This window comes from Tupaia chinensis, unplaced genomic scaffold (assembly GCF_000334495.1).
Source record: "Tupaia chinensis unplaced genomic scaffold, TupChi_1.0 Scaffold000100_1, whole genome shotgun sequence".
In the NCBI taxonomy this organism is placed as follows: Eukaryota; Metazoa; Chordata; class Mammalia; order Scandentia; family Tupaiidae; genus Tupaia; species Tupaia belangeri.
The window spans coordinates 678,943-699,261 of NW_006159564.1; the positions used below are offsets into that span (position 1 = coordinate 678,943).

General features: G+C 38.8%; 1 protein-coding gene across 3 annotated transcripts in view; it reads left to right on the forward strand.

Moving 5' to 3' along the window:
• Nucleotides 1-20,319, forward strand: part of CMSS1 (cms1 ribosomal small subunit homolog) — a 430,734-nt gene that overhangs the window by 180,112 nt on the left and 230,303 nt on the right. The window lies entirely within an intron of this gene.

Genomic DNA, 20,319 nt, shown 5'->3' on the forward strand with positions numbered 1-20,319 from the left:
CAGCAGGATTAGATAGTAATATTATGCATGAATACATACTTAAAGAATTCATATTTCTTTCAAGATTTAGTATACACTGAATAAATTGAAGATATTCTCTACACATATATAAGAAGTTTTCCTTTATTTGTAATTTGACCATTTCTACTCCCTGTAGAATATACCTTTTTTGGGGACATTTTCTCTCAGAAAATTTTGCTAACATCGTTTCCTGCAAATAATGATAGAAAAATCTATCGATATTGTGCAGCCTTGTTCAATGAATGAGAAAATTAAATATTTTTAAGCTAGTATGATTTGTTACTGTGTAACAATTCAGAATCACTAGTGCTAAATACTAAATACCCACATCATTTAGATAAGAGCATGGATATTAGAGCTATTATTTCTTGTGGACTTCTTCAAAAAGTCATTTTCTGTAAGTGTCAGGTTTGGGAGTACTAACGAATGTGATTCCGATGAGTTCGTGGACGCAGCAGGACCAGTGGGAAATTGCCATGATGACCTGAGTCCAGGGAAGCCAGAAGACTGGATCTGTTGTTTTGATATTCAGTGTCTACCAGTGACATCTTACCTTCTATAATTTAATTCTGAGATTAGCTTCTGTTTCTTGGATTTTTTTTTTTGAAAGAATATGATGGCCACTGAATGGAGAGTTGAAGCAACCTGGTACCACACACACACACAATTCCATTATAAGGAGCCTGGGCTAGAGGAACAGGCAGGCTACCTTGTTTAGAAAGAAAGGACATAAAATAACAGAGCTAATTTCTTAGCCTTGTGTCAGTGGGAAGCCAGTAAAGAAATTTAAACATCAGTGGCTTTACATTTTAGAAAGTGCAGAGGACAAATTAGGAGAGACCTCTAACCCTAGGCAAAATGACTAAGATTTAAAAAAAAATAATAATGATAACCGCTGGTGAGGCTGTGGTGAAAAGAGAACTCTTCTACATTGTTGGTGGGAATACAAATTGGTCCAGCCACTGTGGAAAATAATATGGAGGTTCCTCAAAGACCTACACATAGAACTACCATATGATCTAGCAGTTCCACTCCTAGGTAGCTACCCAAAGGATAGGAATGTACTCAGTCAGAAAAATACTTGCACATCCATGTTTGTGGCAGCCTTATTCACAATTGTTAAGACATTGAACCAACCCAAGTGTCCACCAACAGATAAATGGGTTGAGAAAGTGTGGAACATATATACTACAGGATATTACTCAGTTACTAAAAACAATGAGATCCTGGTATTCAATAAAAAGTGGACAAATATGGAAGATTTATTGCTAAGTGAAGCTAGACAGACTATGAAAGAGAGGTATTGTATGCCCCCATTCAATATATACCAAATGTCAGCACTCTATGACAGAAACGGAATGACTGGAAGGTATAAAAGCATGGGGAGCAATGGTGATATATTCTAGAGATGGCAGGGAAGAAGGGTGGGAAATGGGAGAGGGCGAGAGGAAGGGAATAAAGGGGAAGAGAAAGAAGCAAAACATTTAAGGGACCCCAAATGGAAAGAAATCTGTTGATTATAATGTGTATGGTAGGGACTGGCAGGTGGTATAATGGTTACATCCCTGGACTTCCATGTAGTCAACTGCGTTTTGAGTCCCAGACCCGGTGGCTTAAAATTCAGACCAGGCACATACGCATACATGCCCAGAATCCTGAGAGGAGACTCAAGGGGGTGATTTCTCGCTTTCTGTCTCTGTCTCTTTGGCAAGCACAACTGCCCTATGACAAAAATGTGTCTTTAAAATAATAATAATGTATATGGTAATGTCTTTGACTGGACCAATATGCAGTATATTCCTGATGGAAAATTTGTTTGGTATGCTGTAATGATACACAGTGATTGAATGTAAAAAATAATTTTTTTAAGAAAGAGAGACCTGAGGCAGCACAGCAAATTAAGAGTATTGTAGTGGTACAGCAATATACGGCCAATGGGCAAGAGAAGTAGAAAGTCAGAGAGTTGGATAGGTTGGATATGAGAGATATAAACAAAGACAGTAAGTGTACCTGGTCTATTTGTCTTAGTGAGATTTTTGTCTCTAAAAGAAATAAGCTTTGGTTTCTCTAGGAAATAAATTTTAACAACTACTACAAAACACGTGATTTTAGCATAAAAACCCTGAAACATTTAACAACCTTAAAATGTGTAGCAAAAGTTGTACAATAACTTATTTAAATCTACTTTAGCTTCCACATTATATCAGAAATATTAGAAATTTTAAAAGAGAAATGTTAGAAACAGAAGTATTTGAATGGAGCATTACACTGTACTGCCTGTGGGTTCCTTTATGGACTTATTGACTTACTTTGATGGCCTCATCCTAGTTATTTGCAAATATGGATGGAATAAGAAGTCTTTTCCATACAAGAATACCAGTTCAAAGAACACTATCTGCATATACACATCATTAAAAGAAAAACTGCATGAAAAACAGAAATAGGCCAAAAATTCCATGTGCAAATTATTAGGCCAGCTGGACTTCTTTAAGATTAATATTCTGTTTTGAAGTTCCTCATAATTTCACCTAAAGTCATCCTTTACATAAAACAAGAAATGGATATTTTAAAAGAAAACATTTTGGAAAACTTACCTCTGGAAAATATTATACATAAATTCTCAACAGTAAAACGTTTAGAATTTATAGACTAATAAGAATATATCAAAGTCAAATGTCATCCTCAGTAATTCCCTGAGGGAAAAAAAATTAAAATTCTCAAATTCAATCACTTCCCATTTTAAAAAATGAGAAAGACACTGCCTAAAATTCCATTTTGTTCTCTTAAGGCCATCTTTTGGGCAGTGCTAAAAGATAGAAAGCTTATCTGGATATATTGCTCAATGTTAGAAGATTCTAACCAAATTTATCATAGTGGAAAGATTCTAAAGATGTTATATCATGCTTTTTCCAATAAGTCATTTCTGTGTTGCAGTAAGTCTCCAGGATGGTAGAGCAGTTTTTCAGTCTAGTTGTTCTTTAGTGGACATGGTTTATTTTTTTTTCCAGTTGCTTTTTTTAAGACCTAGGTTTATGAGAAACAGAATAAAATCCTTTATGAAAAATCCACTTGAAAATGATGACATGTTAAAAGGAAAAATTTAACTGATCATTACCTCTGTACATCAGTGGAGAAGCCAGTAATAAAAATATTGTTAGTTCCTTTTTCTTGCAACTAACATTGAGGAAATGAGGATGATATTCACAGCACTGCTTCCATGTTGTGGGGATGTACAGAGTGAGACCTGGTCCATCCCACCCCTAGAAAGGGCTCACTTAGTTGGAAGACAAGATGAGTTCCTGTGTAGCTATAATGTGAGGCTGATTTTATCTGGTGCCCTAAAGTAAGAGATTTGATGTGAAGGATGAGGTAGAAGAACTCTTGTGTTTGCGGAAATCAGGAACATTGTTTTGAAGGAGGTGGCATTTAAGTTGAGCCTCAAAAAAATTGAGTACTCAGGGAAGGAATTCTGAACACAGATTACCTAAAAGTTGGTAAGCAGAAAGTGCATCTTCAAAGTATGAGATGCCTAATTCAACTGAAATATTAAGTAAGGATACTAAAGTGAGACAGTACTCACAGCTGTATTCATTGCTTTTCAGAGTTTATTGGAAACTCAGAGCAAGTTTAGCTAAGCGGTTAAGAGTCTAGGAGTTGGGGTAAAATTGCCTGGGTTTGACACCTGGCTGTGCTAAATCTTAGCTTCATGACTTTGACAAGTTACTTAATAGCAAAAGTTTGCTCATCCATAATCTCTAAAGTCTTGCATTAGGTGTTTTGAAACTCAGAAAACTTTAGATTTTGCAAACACAGTGTTGTTAGAAAATCTTCCCAAGAAGACTGAGGCTGTGCCTCATAACCAACACATTTGTATTTCCACCACAAACCATGGGAATTTACAATACACAGAATAGAAATTATACGTACACTCATATGAATTCCATTCAGGTTCAAACTCCAAGTGAGTTTGTTACAGACTTGTGAAAAATTACTGACTTTCAGTACTGTTAAGATTTCAAAATTGTGTATAGAGATTGAGGACCTATGATAGTACCATTTTTGTAAGATTATTGTGAGTCAAATGGGATAGTGTATTTGCAAAGCTTGTACCCTGCCTGGCACTTGATAAGTGCTCATTATAATTCCCTTGCTTTGTTATTAGTTGTGAATGTGACTTGTCTAGAAAGAGCCAGAGTGAGTGAGTGATGCTTCTGAAGTCTTCATGAGAAAAGGCCAGGAGCCATTCAGCATGCTTCTTCCCTTACGTTATGCTAGAATGGAGTAGAATAATTGAAACCCTTCAGCATTGGCTAGGTACCATGTTTGCTGGATAGCGGGGCCCCATTCAACCAAATGAGTGTAATGGAGATGGACTTTGGTATAACAGTGAGAATGAAGAGATACTGGGTGAAGGAGGAGGCGAAGATGACCCCAGGATTTGGGGGACAAATAACATCTGTGTGCGGCTGCATAATCCCCATATTGTCAGACCACTGTCCCATCCATTTTGCCGCTGAGCCTCACAAGCAGCCTATGCTGGGGTGAGGTGCTTACGTAGCTCTTTAACTCCCAGCTCTAGTTTGTCACACTTCCGTACATTTAACCCTGTTGCTTCTACTGTCCCATCCTTAACGTGTTCCTAGCCCTCTGGCAGACTTCTACTTAATCCTCAGGACTAAGCTCAAATGCCGCGTCTTTGGTGAGGTCTTCATGAAGTAGTTTAGGAAGAGTCAAACCCTCCTTTCAGGCTTCTGTGGCGCCCACATATGTCACAGTGCTCAGCACATGGCTGCAGTTCCTCCACTACAGGTTCTCTATCTCCAGCCATTCTCATTATTATTCCCAGCACCCACAGTGATGCATAGCTAGCATTTAATTAGCATTTAGTATTTTTCAGAGGGTTCATGTACTCACCAGAGAGAGAGAGAGAGAATGAAGCTCCCAGGGATAGCCTTGCTGTGATCCCTTTCCTTTCCTTCTATTCTCGAGATTTTGGGCACACTTGCACACATGCCTGGCATGTTTTTCAAGCAGCTAGGTCCGAGATTCCAACAGCACAATCGTCTGTGTGGGATCCAGCTACCTTAACCACCATACCATAGGCTAGCTGCATAATTAGCATTTAATACCGTTTTAATGGATATATAAATCCTCATTTTACATGTGGAAAATTCAGAATTTCAGTAACTTGTCTACCACTGTGCAGTTTCATTGGACTTGGGTTTAAACTAGGTCTGCCAGATTATAAATTGCATGTTATTATCTTATCTTCATCACAAAAGGATGGATTATATATAGGTGTTTACGCACACACAGGTATCAATACTAATGAAGATACAGAGTGGAAATTACAAAGCCAATCATAATGATTTTTGTATTTCATTTTATAAAAACAATATACTTTTAATTATTTATAAACATACATGAACAGTAGTTTACACTTTTGTGGTAGCTAGTAGTTTTATTGTTTATATAAATCCAATGTATACATTAGTTTAAAGAACTAAAATAATAGGGCCAGCTAGTGGTGTGGTGATTAAGGCAGCTGGATCCCACATGGCCAACTATACAGTTCAAGTCCCAGGCACAGTGGCTTGAAGATAACGCCAGGCACATGTGCATCCATGCCCCAAATCCTGAGAGAAGCATGGAGGAGAAGGGAATGTGGTGTGACCATCCCCCCAGGGGGTGATTTCTCTCTTTCCTTCTCTCTCTCCGGCAAGGGTATACACTCTATAGCAAAACTAAAGAAAGAAAGGAAACCTAAAATAATACAAAGAAATGGTACATATTTCAATTTATAGCTTATATATATTCTTTGATAATATTATATATACATAAATATACATTTTTCGTCTCTTTGTACCATGATAGCTCTTTTGTATGCCTATCATGATTATATATTTTGTATCCACCAATATAACCTGGACCTGTATGTAAGAGAAGTGCAATATTTCATTCAGCTAATTTACTGAAACTATTTTGAATCACTGAAACATTTAATCATGGAAGTAACCAGACCACCATTCATCTATGTGACTCTGTAAATGCCATATGTAGTATTTCATAGAATGATCCTTCCTCATTTCTCAAAAACTGTACTCATAAAATGTGTGATGACAATTGAACAGCCCAATCCTATGAAATGGTAATTTATGTGGTAATAAAAAATAAGTAAGTCCATGTAATGTGGACTTGCAGCTGAAGACAGCTGTGTTAAACATGTTTTTTAGTCTTTTACATCAAAGTAATACATATAGTACTGCACAAGAATGTGTAGTGCGGGCGTCTTTGAAGTCCCCACATATTAGCTGTGCTTTTGTATCTACTCTGTGAAGATGAGGGAAGTCATTGTTCAGTGTCCTTCAGGAGTAACAGATACAATAGCAGATATATCACAGATGCCTTTCATTCAGATGGCTCAAAGCCTTTTTATAGCCGTTATCCTACTTGCCTTCAATACTGTATAAAAATACTTTCTCAGGGATGTTGTTCTCTGAATTATTGAAGTGGTCAAGAAAGATATCTGTAGTACTGAATAACTTCAGAACTTGCCAAAAGAAGTGCAAGCACAGATTTGGTCAGAGAATAAACTGGAGCAAGTATTCATATATGAAATAATTGATCCATATTTCTGTAAGTACACTACAAATTGGCTTAAGCTTTTTTTTTTTTTAATGAAATTAGAATGTATTATTTGGGAGCCAAAAAATGCATCCTTTGCCTATAATTTTACTAGTAGCAATTCATTCATTTATTTGTAGGGTATCTTGTCATACCAAATTAAAGGTTATATTTTATCTTCTCCACATGCAATTGAGTGCCAGAAATAAAAGCCACATAATATATTTATAGTATTAAACCATTTATTACTGATAGATAATGACAGAGCAGAAACAGGAGGCACCAGTCGGTCTGCATTAGCTCATGAGCCCTGGGTAACTTTTTTTGTGAACTCTAAAGATTAGTGAAACCCTATCACTTGCACTAAATTGTCTGATAAATTCCTGTTGTGGTCAGTTGTCCTCTGTCCCTGGTCACTGCAAGTTATTCTGTACACTGCCAAGGGGCTCCTGCCCTTAGAGGATCTTTGCCAAGAATTTCCCCTTCGAGCGCTCTTTAGAAAGAATGAGCACCTTTGCCAAACACTGTAAGCCTCTTCTCTGGCCAAGCACTTTAAGCTCCTATGGGGAAGGAGATCCCAGCCTGTAGAAAGCAAAGAGTAGGGTAGTAGGAATAGGAACATCCAGTTTTTCTCAGAATTCGGCACATTCTGTGTTGGCAAACACCAGTCCCATAGCATGGGAGCAAAAGTTGAAATAGTTCCATAAGTCAATGAACATATGGAATAATGCATTTAGATCTGAATGCCAGATTTTAAGAGGGATATTAAACCAATGGTCTTAATGACAAGAAATCTGGACAACCGGAATTACAGAGTTAAATAAACTAAGGATATTGTTCTTAGAAGAAAGCATTAATGGGAAGAAGATAACTTGTTAAATATAAATATTTAAAGGGTTGTCATAGGGAAGGTGTATGGGTGGGATGCAAGGCTTGTGTAAAATGCATGCTCAGTATGTCTTTATTATTATTATTTTTAAAGCACAGGCTTCTAAAAGTAAATGGGTTAGGGTAGAGACAAGACTAAGTGAAAAATCATCCTGGGAGGGATGTGTGTGATAGTTTTATTTTAAAAGAAAGTTTGAGGAAAATGGAATTGGTTGTCTAGTAAGATAATAAGTCTCAAGAGAGTAAGCTAGCCAAACCTATACTTTTAAAAAATAAAGTCTGCAATTTCTCTTCAACCTTTTGAGGTTCTCTTTCAGTCATAGGAATAGTTTTGTTTTAAGGGCCATTTCTTAAACGTCTGTTGGATATATCCAGAAAGTACATTGGAAGTTAAGACCAGAGTGACCATTGAACACATTCATATCACAGGACCATGGTACTGATAGGGCCTCATGAGATAGACCTTTCCTATGGACCAAAGTCTAGAACAAGAAATATCATAAAAATTAATTGCTATAAAATTTTAAAATTTATTTATTTGTGCCCTTAAGTTTAATAAGAGCAGAAAGGACAGAAAATTTCTTTCTTTTCTTTTTTTTTTTTTTCCAGTGAAAACCAGGGATCACGAATATGTTGAACTGATATAATATAAAGATAGTTTGCATCAATGTAATGGTTGGTAGCTATTTGTGTGTGCATTTTGTAAGCTGTTAAGTGACATGTCCCAGGGTGGTCCCTCATGAAGAGCTACATTAACTACACGGCCTTTCAGCCCATGCCCATAAAGGCATATCACAGGAAATACAGAGAGTAATATATATTATGTGTGCTTGGTGGTTTTTGTATAATGCATTTCAAAAATAAAGATATCACCAGCATATATTATTTGTTTTGCCTCATTTTTTCTTTAGTCATGATAGAGTGTGTGTGCACACACATTGAAAGGTGGAATCGGGAACCAGCAGTTAACATAATGGCTATGTCACTGGATTCCCATGTAGGCGACTGCGGTTCGTGTCCCAGACTCAGTGGCTTAAAACTCACGCCAGGCGCGTGTGCGTGCGTGCCCAAGATCCCAAGAGGAGAATGGAGGAGAAGGTATTGCGGCATGACCATCCCCCCTGGGGGGTGATTTCTCGCTTTCTGTCTCTCTATCTCTCTCTGTCTGTCTGGCGAGCACACGCACCCTATAGCAAAAATCTCTCCAAAAAAAAAAAAAAAAGAAAGGAGGAAACAGATGGGCACCCTCCACATGTCTGGTCATGCCACAGCCCATTCCTCTAACCCTCTAATTCATTAGTTCGTAGATTTTCATGTGCCTTCCTAGCATGTTAACGGCTGGCCAGGCCAAAGATTCAAACCATGGTCACCATGCGGAATCTACCTTCTCCAAGGCAAGACATTCATGTTCCACTGTTGAAGTCTAGTGTTTCCAAAAGTTCACAGTGAGAGAAAACAAGAGAGCAGAAGGTACATAAGCTACAGGGATTACACGAGGGCAATTGGTTAGTATATTTAGATGTCTTTTTTTAAAAAAAGAATTTTTAAAATTCCATTTATTATTATTTTTTAAAATTTGTTATAGGGCATGTTCACTCACTAGAGAGAGAGGAAAAGCAGGAAAGCAAGCCACTGGGTCTGGGACTCAATCCACAATCAACCATGTGGGAATCCGGCATCCCAGCCACCATGCCACCTGCTGGCCCCTAATATATGTATATATCTTAATAGGGAGAATGAAGATGTTAGTTTCTTTAAGAGAATTATAGATTGTAGAGACAGAGAAGGACAGAGATTGACTAAGATTAAAGGAACTGGTATTTGTATGGGCTCAGAAACTTATATAGAGTGAGGAGAATCATTCTTCTATAGCCCAGTAGTTTCTGCAGAGGATAATTTTGCCTTCCAGAGAAAATTTGGCAATGTCTGGGGATACTGGTTGCCACAATTGGGGTTGGTAGGTGTTATGTCATCTAGTGAGTAGAGGCCAGGGATGCTGCTTAAGTATTCTGTAATACACAGAATGACACTATACAAAAAAGAATTATCCAATTCAAAATGTCAATAGTGCCAAAGTAGATCTAGTTAAGAGGACAAGAACATATTTGGAGACTATATAAAGAACTATTTAAGGGAGCTGGCAGGTGGCATGATGGTTGGGGGCACTGGACTCCCACATGGCCGACCACAGTTCAAGTCCTGGACCTGGCATCTTGCTTTCTCATTTCCTCTCTCTCTTTCACTCACTGTGTCCCTCTCTGGTCAAAATTAATTAAATAAATAAATAAACATAATTTTTAAAAAAAAAAAAAAAACAGGCATGTTAAGGGTTGGCCAGGCCAAAGAGAAATATTTAGGTACAGAGAGATTTAAATTAAGAAAGTTTGAATCCTTTGGCTGTAGGTTTTGTTTGTTTGTTTGTTTGTTTTTTTAATTTTAATAATAGAAAGCCACACATTTAACAAAATTCTATTATTATTATGAACCAAAAATCACAATTAGTTTAGCATAGTCTTAAGACCTATGATCTTTTTTTCCAAGGGTGCATATAATAAAAGTATTTTGAAATTCTGTTTTAAATTGTACACATATGTCCACTGAACAAGTCAACAAAAATGCTTTTGTTAACTTAAAAATAACACTCTTAACAATAAACATTTCATTAACTTGATCTGGCAAACTATAATGCACATAGTTCTAAAACAGAGTTGCCAGCCTCTCCTGTCTGTCTCAGAGGTTCAGGGTAGCTTTCTTCCAGGACATTATTGTGTTTTGTTGAGGAATAACTATGTTTTTCTAATCACATAAAAGTTTTTTTGTTTTTAATCTGGTATACTGGAAGGCAAGGATGAGCTATAATTGCATTGCTGGTTGATAAATGTTTTATAAGAATCTTATTTTTATTATTATTCTGTTTCAACAACTTTTTTCTTCTATAATAAATGAAATAGAAACTAAAAGAATTATGTTATCTTTTGTTTTTATTCTAATCTTACTTTTTCCCCCAACAAAGTCTGAAATTTCTCTTTAATTTTCTGTTTCTCTCACAGTTATATGAAAAGCTTTATTTTAAAGACCATTTTTAGAAGTCCTGTTGCGTATTTTTAGTTCTAGGCTAACTGGCCGTTCAATGTCATAAACACTCTATACACACACACACCCCACCCTCCCCCAGTTTGACACTTTTGGGTTGCTTCTTCTCAACATGGAAAAGTGGAGTTGTCTGAATCACCTCAGTATGTTTTACAGAAATACCAGTTATGATAGCTCTGTAACTTACACCATTGGCCCCTTGTTTTCGAATCAGGTTTTCCAGTTTGTTATTGGTCCTAAGTCTGACAGGTGCCTTCATTCTCCTGGCTTCTATCTTGATTTCTATTAAAACTTGTGTCAAAGTTCTGAATAATTTGGAATTTTCTGCATGTCCTAATTTCTCTACAGAATTGTTAGAAATGTGATGTAACCATGTGTATATCTTTAGAGCAGATACATTCTTTCACGAACTGCAAAGGACTTTTTTCTTCTTCTTTAGTTGGCTATAGGGCACGTGTGTTTGCAAGAGGGAAAGTTAGAAATCACTCCCCCAGAGGGGATGGCCTTGTGCAATCCCTTCTCCGTTCTTCTCTGGGGATTTGGGGCATGCACGCACATGTGTCCAGTGTGTTTTTTAATCCAGTGGGTGCTGGGTTCAAACCACACAGTCAACCAAGTGGGATCCAGCCACCTTAACCACTATCCACCACCTGGCCCCCCAAGAAAAATTTAGTGGCAGTTTTTCTCAACAATTTCTTCCATCTAACTGAACATTTATCTTATGATTTACAGTTCATAAAGTGCTCACTTTCAAATCTTGTTTGGCCTTAGCAACAACTATGTGAAGTGACTATTATACTTTTCTTGGAGATAAATTAAGTGTAGGTTTAAATTAGGCTTATGACTCTGAAACTTAGAAAGCAAAGCTCTGGAAATTAACAGCCAGGTTTCTGACTCCAGCTTTACATACTCCAGTCCTGAGTCCTGCTTTACTTTCTCAGGGATTCCTGGCCATGAGTCTAGGACTTTTGTTATTAATAATAAGCTTGTTTGGAGTGGGGTTGGGGGTTGAGCAGAGAAAGCAACAGAGAGAAATCCCCCAAACAAGACTGTCACTTCCATTATAATATTCAATAACCTAATTACAACAACCACCACATTTTACTCCTCAATATCCACAGCACTCCTGTCTGGGTGGTTTTCCACCCTAATTGCATTCCTTCTTGCCTCCATTCCTTGGTTGGAGGTGTGGAGGTGTAGCTGTGTTATCCTAATCCTCTGGCTTCTACCTATCACTGTACCTGTGTACGGCCCTGCTCCATAATGAAACCTTTTCAAATAGTTGAAGTGCAATTTTTAGAAATATTTCCCAATTTGGTCTCCTCTTAGTATCTTTCCCTGCAGAAAAAAAATCTAAGGTACAAGGAGTAGGATAATCGTATCTTAATAAGCTAATATGTTTTTGTTATGTTAGTATTGAAAGTTAGACATTGATAGCTTAGAATGGAATAATAAGTTTTCATTTACTTGAAATAGTTGCAGAAAAGCTCACTACTGTTCATAGTCAATGTTAAGATTTCGGTGGATAAAAACACTGGAGTAGGTCTTCCCTTAGTTCTATAAAGCACTTGGTACTTGTTTAATAGTGTAGAGCAGAATTACACCCACCAAAAGTAACAATGCCAATGTTTTATTTCTGAATATAGTAAGAAGGCTGATGAGTCTTAAAATCCCATAAAATTATTATTTTTGTAATTCCGTATTTGCATGTGTGTGTTTGTGTGAGGAAAGTAATATATTGAACTCATGTAGCTGTTGTATCCCACATACTGCTTACGACCTAGAAATACAATGGTGAATAAAATAGAGTACCAGACCTAACAGAATTTCTACTGGGCTATCGCGAGGACTGTCAGGAGGAAGAAAGGCGAAGACTGGGAGAGAGATATATTCTGTTTCCATAGACTCGAACCAGTAGGCACAGCTAATCAACCACACCACACCACCCTGTCTTCTGAGTTTAACTTTGATCTGTTCACCCATCCACTCATAGTCTAAGTACCCCGAGAGACTTGTGTCATCCAGTACTGGCCAAATCCTGAGGACATGAGGTGAACGATGACCGTTCAACCCCCTAACTCTGATTATACCTCTGCTCAACTTCAAATCAAAACAACAGATGTTTATTAAATGAATACCTTGTATGTGCTATGACAGTGGTTCTCAGTCCTGGCCATAATTACTATAGAAATATTGGAGAGCCTTTAAATACATCAGTGTGGGAGCTCTACTTGAAGCCAATTTAGTCAGTCTTGGGGATGATATCCTGGTATCTGTATTATTCTAAAATTCCCTGGTATGATTCTGATTTGCAGGCAGAATTGAAAACCCATTTCCCACCAGGTACTCAAATTGAGGGTAAAGAGAAACAGTCAGAAAGAAAATCCAGGCACAGCCACAGTGGCCCACACTGGTAAGAAGCTGTGGTTCCACAGGCCTAGGCCAACTGGGAGGCCTGATTCAATTCCCAGCCCATTGTAAAAGCTGGGCGTGGTAGCCCATGCCCGTACTCCCAGCAAGTCAGGAGGTTAAGGCAGAAGGACCCTAACACAATGAGACCCAGTTTTACAAAAATAAAATTTGCACGTGTTTGTGATAGATACTAGTGCCTTTCTGAAATTCCATAAAGAAGGTGAGAGAAGCAAACAATTTCCCTTCATATTTTATCCAACAAATAAACACTGTTGACTCCACCTGTGCTAAGAGCAAATAGAACAAGTATAAAATATGCTTTTTCCCTCTAGGAGCTTAAACTTTGGTGAGAAATAAAAGGCAGAGAGTTTTGAAAATAAAATAAAAATATAAAAATGATTAAGAAATAGCCCCAACTGACAAAAACACTTAATCTATTCTGTGAGTTCCTGTAAGGATAAAAGTCACTGAGCTCAGGAGGGTTTTTTTTTTTTGATACAAGGCCAAAAAATTCTCTCCATTGTCCCCTTTTATGACTGAGTAAAACAGTTAATGTGCTCGTTTCTTCTGCATCAGAAAATTCCCACTCATTTACAAATAAGCAGTCCATGTCTTATTTAAGGAAAGAATGTTCTCATTAGAAATAAATATAATTCAAAATTATTATTATTATCTAATAATAGATAATAATTTTAAACAACTGATCTCACATTTTGTGAATTGCTTGACCTACTTGTAAGGACATAGTCAGTGCATGTCCCCCTAAGGTTTTTAGAAATCGTATTAGTAACTGCACTGAGAAATAGTCCTAGTGTTGAAAATATATAAGGTGATTTCACATGTGATCTTTTTAATCCTTACAAGTGTGTTATTGAGAAAAATAGGTCACTTGTCAATCTTAAGTGACAAGTTCACGGTTTTTGCTTCAGTCTTCCAAGTCCATTTTCTTTCTAATCCTTCAGTGGTACCCAATCTTAGCTGCACTTAGGAATACCTAGAGAACTTTCTCAAAATTGCCAGGACCAACCTCACTAGTAGTTCTAAAGAAAGATTGGATGGGATGGGGTGGGGAGAAGGGGTAGGACGGGGCAAGGAAACAACATGAGTACTTCCAGGAGAAAAAATAAAGTATATTTTGGGACCAGCAAATGGCAAAATGGTTACATCACTGGACTCCCATGTAGTTGACTGTGGTTCAAGTCCTGGACCCAATGGCTCAATCTCACATTGGGCACATGTGCATGTGTGCCCAGAATCCTGAGCAGACCATGGAAGAGAAGGAATTGTGATATGGCCATCCTCCCAAGGGGTGATTTCCTACTTTCTGTTTCTCTGTCTCTCTGCAGAGTGTACGTGCACTATAGCAAATATCTCTCTCTAAAAATAAATAAGTAAATTTTACAAAAATTTAAGTGTATTTCAGTGATTTTGTCTCCTCCCCTGAAGCGAATGACAAAGTAGATTTGTTAATAACTAAAAATGTCGTACACAAAGCCATGAAACTGAAGAACTCTTATGAAAAGATAAAATAAGAATAGCATGAAGCAATAGTGTTTTGATTTTCCATAAATGCCAGATATCTGGCAAACTACCTCATAAGTCACTCTCTCATTATACAAACCTTATTGAAATGTAAATTAAACATAATGTATCCGTTGATAGTTCACTTTTAAAATGTGGGTTCAGAATTTTCACATCAAGGTTTAGGATTAAGTTGAGTAAAATTTTTCAGAAGAGCCATTTCAGACTTGCTAGATCATAGAGTTAAAATGAGTCAGTCTTGTATGGAAATTCAGAATCATAGTCCACTACTGAAAGAGTATTTAAACTCAGCAAGATCTGTTGCTGTCTGCAAAATTATTTGGTTGTATAAAATAACCCATATTTTCAAGGGATGAATTTGTCCTAGATATTCCTATTTAGATCTGAAATTGTTTTCTTGTAATGTTTTCTAATTACAGGGTAGCCCATTGAAACATCTTTAAATAGAGTTTTAATCCATTTTGCATGTGTGTATTAAAGATTGCGTACCAACACAGACTGTGAATAGAGAGATTATATTTATGTACGTATCCAGAGGATATACATTTTTTTTTTGAGAGGTTTTTGCTATAGGGCATGTGTGCTCGCCAGACAGACAGAGAGAGACAGAGAGACAGAAAGCGAGAAATCCCCCCCCAGGGGGATGGCCACGCCGCAGTCCCTTCTCCTCCATTCTCCTCTTGGGATCTTGGGCATGCACACACACGCGCCCAGCGTGAGTTTAAGCCACTGGGTCCGGGACTTGAACTGCAGTCGACTATGTGGGAGTCCAGCGACATAGCCATTATGCTAACTGCTGGCCCCGAGGATATACATTTTTGAAATTAGACACCAAACCTAAGGTAACCAAGTTACCAAGGGAAGCAGGACTTGTGGGTTATAGGAAAAATGTGCAGCCCATGCTCAGTTTTGTGGCACACAATAGTTATGTATTTATAGCATTTATAGACCGTCTTCTTACTCCTCTTACCTACTACCTTTTGAGCACATAACTAACTGATATTTCAATGAGCTAATTAAAGAAAAATTAAACTCAGAACTGTTGGTCTTCCTAATAACCACTTGGTATCCCATTTCCAGAGGAAGAAGGTTCCATCCAGGTGGGGTAGGGATGAAACATATAAATATATATATATTTTTTTGAGAGGTTTTTGCATGCGCTTGCCAGAAAGACAGAGAGAGACAGAGAGCTAGAAAGCGAGAAATCACCACCCCGGGGGGTTTGGCCACGCCGCAATCCCTTCTCCTCTCAGGATCTTGGGCACACACGCACACGCGCCTGGTGTGAATTTAAGCCACCGGGCCCGGGACTTGTACCGCGGTCGACTACATGGGAGTTCAGTGACATAGCCATTACGCTAACTGCTGGTCCCTGAAACCTATGTTCTTAATTCTCTGACTGCTGCTTCTCTAGGACAAACACCTCTAAGTGGCCTGCTCACATGTGGATCTTCAGTCTTTTTACTTGCCACCATCTCCGTTTTTCAACATAAAAATATGCTCAACTTTTCCATCTTAACAAGGAAGGGGGAGAGAGGGAGGAAAGCTCCTGCAATCCCCTCTGAACTTCCCACCAAACTTCTCATGGATCCACTTCCTGTATTTTCCCTTCCCTTCCTCTGATAGGGTTTGCTTGCTGTCCACTTTGCAGAGAGTGAGGGCACTGGGCTCCCACCCCTTCTCAGCCACCGCCAAAGTCATCTTCAGTACCCTCAAAGTCACTGCCATGGACACTTTTCTATTCGCTTTACCTTATTTCACCTTTCAGTAAGATTTACTATCATAGGCAGATTTATTCATCTTGAAATTACTTCTTTCCCATGTTTCTGTAACCCCTCTCAGCACCTGTCTCTCCCTATCTTTCTGTGTCTGTTGTGTTTGTTTTGTTTTGTTTTGAGCCCCCTTGGTTGGCTCAGCTTCTGTCCACCTGTAAAATCTTCATACTTCCTGGGTTTTGTTCCCAGCTCTCTTTCTCTGCATTTTGTCCCTGGACAAGGCTCTCGCCCCTCGTTCAGCGGTATATTGGAGTCAGCTCCTAGGAACCGTTCATGTGTCTCTCTATTCAATTCTTTGTTTAGTGGCCATATTGCTGGTCACTGGAAATAAACCAAGGTGTGAGTACTACACCATGAGAATGAGCAAAAGCTACAAATCAGAGCTTTGTCGGTGTATTTATTCATTTTCTCTGAGAGCTAATTCATAGCACACCACTAGCTTTAGCTGTGACAGTGTCTCCAATTTCCAACCTCTGTCATGCACTTTTTAAGCTCCAATCATCATGTCCAGCTGTTTTCTAGCCAGCTTCTCATGAATAACTCATTATCTTCACCCAAAGCCGCCACGTCCTTCACAGATCCACAGTTTGGCTAACAGTCCCATCATTTCCCTGTCATCTTTGCAAAAAGCTACAGCTTCTCTCTTCTTGCCCCACTGTATCAAACTGACTGGTATCTGTAAGTCCACCTCATCTCACAAAAGATATAAATGGGCTCAACAGTACATCTAGTTGGGGACAGGAGAGAATGACTTCTCTCACAGTGATAGTAAATGAGGGGATCTGACCAAGGAGAAATGAGTACCAGAAGAAGAGACGAACTCAGAATTGAGACAGGTAGAGAAAACACGTGTCATGGAATCCAGCCAGCCACATGCAGTTAGTTCATTCAGCACCCTGAATTACTCTGAATCCGTCCTTGCTGGCATTTGTCATATCACAGCATTCCTGTCCTCAAACTTACTCCTCTCCCACACTCGTATTCACTTTCCACAGTGTATCCACTGTGGTAGATCTCAAACTTAAACCTGCTTCTTTCTCACCATCTTTCCCCCAGCTTAGAAACTTCCAGGAGCTTGGGACAAAGCCCAAGTATATACCCAGAGAAAACCTTCACAAGGAGATCCGTGGCTCACCCCTCAAGACTCAGCTTTGATATCATTACTCTGAGCCTCCCCTGGTTCCCAAAAGCACTTCTGCTGTGCACCTCTATCCTCATATATGTAAAATACCTTGCTGATCCAATTTACAGTTGTTGAATGCCCACTGCATGCCATGAGTCGTGTTTGTGGAGGATACAGAGCAAAGACAGTTCTTGTATTCTAAAGATTCCTAGTAGAAAAAACATATTTAATAAGTAAACTGTAGAGGGTGTGATAACCTCCACAGCATTGAAGAGTCCAGGTAGAGGAATAGCGAGGGGGGAGAAGAGGACACTGCTTCACAGCACACATCATATTCTAGGGTGAGTTTTGCTAATGTTTCTCTCTCACTGGAATGGGAGGCATGTTATCCCTGGGTACAGTGGGAAGCACAGAGCCGGTGGGCAGTGGCAACAGTACATTAGATGGATGGATAACTATTGCAACAACTGCTCAGAATTACTTAGAAGATTGTCAACAAACTTCCACGATTTCTGCTTTGTCTTCTATTACCAACTTTATTTAGAGTTGGGTGAGTGGTGGTATATGAATATGCAAACATGTATATCCTTACACCAAATCCTTCGGCTACATCTTTGCCTTAGGAACTGCTTCTTGTGGTTCAGTCTTTAACCACCATGGTTCAGTCTTGAATCTGTTAGCCTTCAAAGAGGAACTCGGGCCTAGGCTTTCCAGTCAGCCTTTTGCTAAGCACATCAAAGAAGTTTGTCACTTGATGGTTCATTTGCTTTACAACTTGCCAAAGGCTCAGGCAAAACATCCCAATTAGAAGATAAGTGTTGTTCCTTCTCATCTCCACTCAGTGGTCAGGGGAGAATCCCTAGGGCTTCAACACATCATCAGACGATAGGATAGTAGAATAGTAGTTTTCAGCCATGGCTTAAAAGAAAAGAAATACCAGCCTCCACCTCTAATTACTAGCCTATAATTGGACCCAGGACTAAATATTTTTGACAGTGCCCCAGCTGATTCTAATGTGTGATCAAGATTAAAAACACTGACTTAGAGGGCCAGTCTGTGGCACAGCAGTAAAAATGTGATGCTCTGTGAGACAGACCCACGTGGAAGTGTTCTGATTCATTTCAGGAGACCTTCCTGAGTACTCTGGGCACATGTGCCCACGACCTAGGACTACCTGAAGCTGGGATTGGATTGTGGCATCAAGGCCATGTTGGGGGTGCTCTCTCTCTTTCTCCTTATCTTTCATGGAATAAATAAACTTAAAAAGAAAAAAGCCACCAGCTTTAAGCCAAGACCAAAACACTTTATTCTTAGCCTGGAATTTACTTCACGTGACTGACTCCTCCTGATCCTTCAGGGCTCTTCCCAATAATCATGTTCTCTGGTGACCTTGCTTTTCATAGAAATAAAGTCAGCTGAGGAACCTCCCCCATCACCCTGTTGCTCAGAGCACTTAGCACAACCTGAAAACCACTTTTTATTTATTGGTTTCTTTTTACTTATTGGTTATTCTTTTTGGTCATTCCTACTACTCTCGGAATCTCGCATACTTGTTGGCACCTACTGTTAAGTGAATGTCACCTGTAGATCAAGGATTGGCGTGATGGCTACTAGGTTGAAGCAAGGGAGGGGAGAAGGAGCTGGAAAATGAGTAAAAGCAGGTCACATTTAGGGAACCAGCAGTTAGCGTAATGGCTATGTCGCTGGACTCCCACGTAGTCGACCACGGTTCGTGTCCCGGACCCGGTGGCTTAAAACTCACGCCGGGCGCGTGTGCGTGCGTGCCCAAGATCCCGAGAGGAGAATGGAGGAGAAGGGATTGCGGCGTGACCATCCCCCCTGGGGGGTGATTTCTCGCTTTCTGTCTCTATGTCTCTCTCTGTCTGTCCGGCGAGCGCACGCGCCCTACAGTGAAAATCTCTCAAAAAAAAAAAAAAAAAGCAGGTCACATTTAGAAGGGTGAAAAGCCAGTCTTAGAAAAGAGTTACAGAATGCTTTCAAGAAATAGTTATAAATTACATTGCCAAAGGATTGCCTACCCCTGCCATTTCTTTACAAAAAAACAAATGATAAAATCCACAAAGTACTATATGCTTGTAAAAAATTTCAAATAATTCTTTATAAAAGTGAAAGTCTGAATTCTAAGACTAACTATTATTTAGTTTGTATTTATCATTTGAAGCATTTTATGTGTACACAAGTAATATATAGGTTAATTTAAAAAGAATTGTATACTACCAAAGGTGTATTACTCAGTATTGCATTTACACCTGTAGTCAAAGCCTGTAATTGCCCTATGGCAAGACATTTGTAAGAGCATCTCAATGATTTAGTGTATACTGTGTTTTCATAAGAAATCTAATTACTAACTGATGGGTTTTTGAAAATGTTCATGTTCTTCAGTTGCCCTGTATTTCACACACACACACACACACACACACACACACACACACACACTTCCCCAAAACGGAATCTTATTGTGCTTACTGTTTTAGTTATTTTAGAGGTTAGTTCTCCCGTAATTGGGGCTTAGATTTAAATTTGGTAGTACCAGTCATACCCTCTCACTATCGCAGTTTATTTATTGGGAGCATACTAGTTCAGGGGTTGGTAAACTATGGCTGGCAAGCCAAAACCAAATTCCCCCTTCACCTGTTTTTAGAAATGAAGTTTTATTAGACCACAGCTCTACTCACTCATTTACATTATTGTCTATAGCTGTTTCTATGCTACAGTGGCAGAAGTGAATGAATGGTTGTGACGAAGACCATGTAGCCCACAGAATCCTAAATTCTTTCTGGTTCTTTCTGGGAAACGTTGTTTGATCCCCGCCCTGGGTGA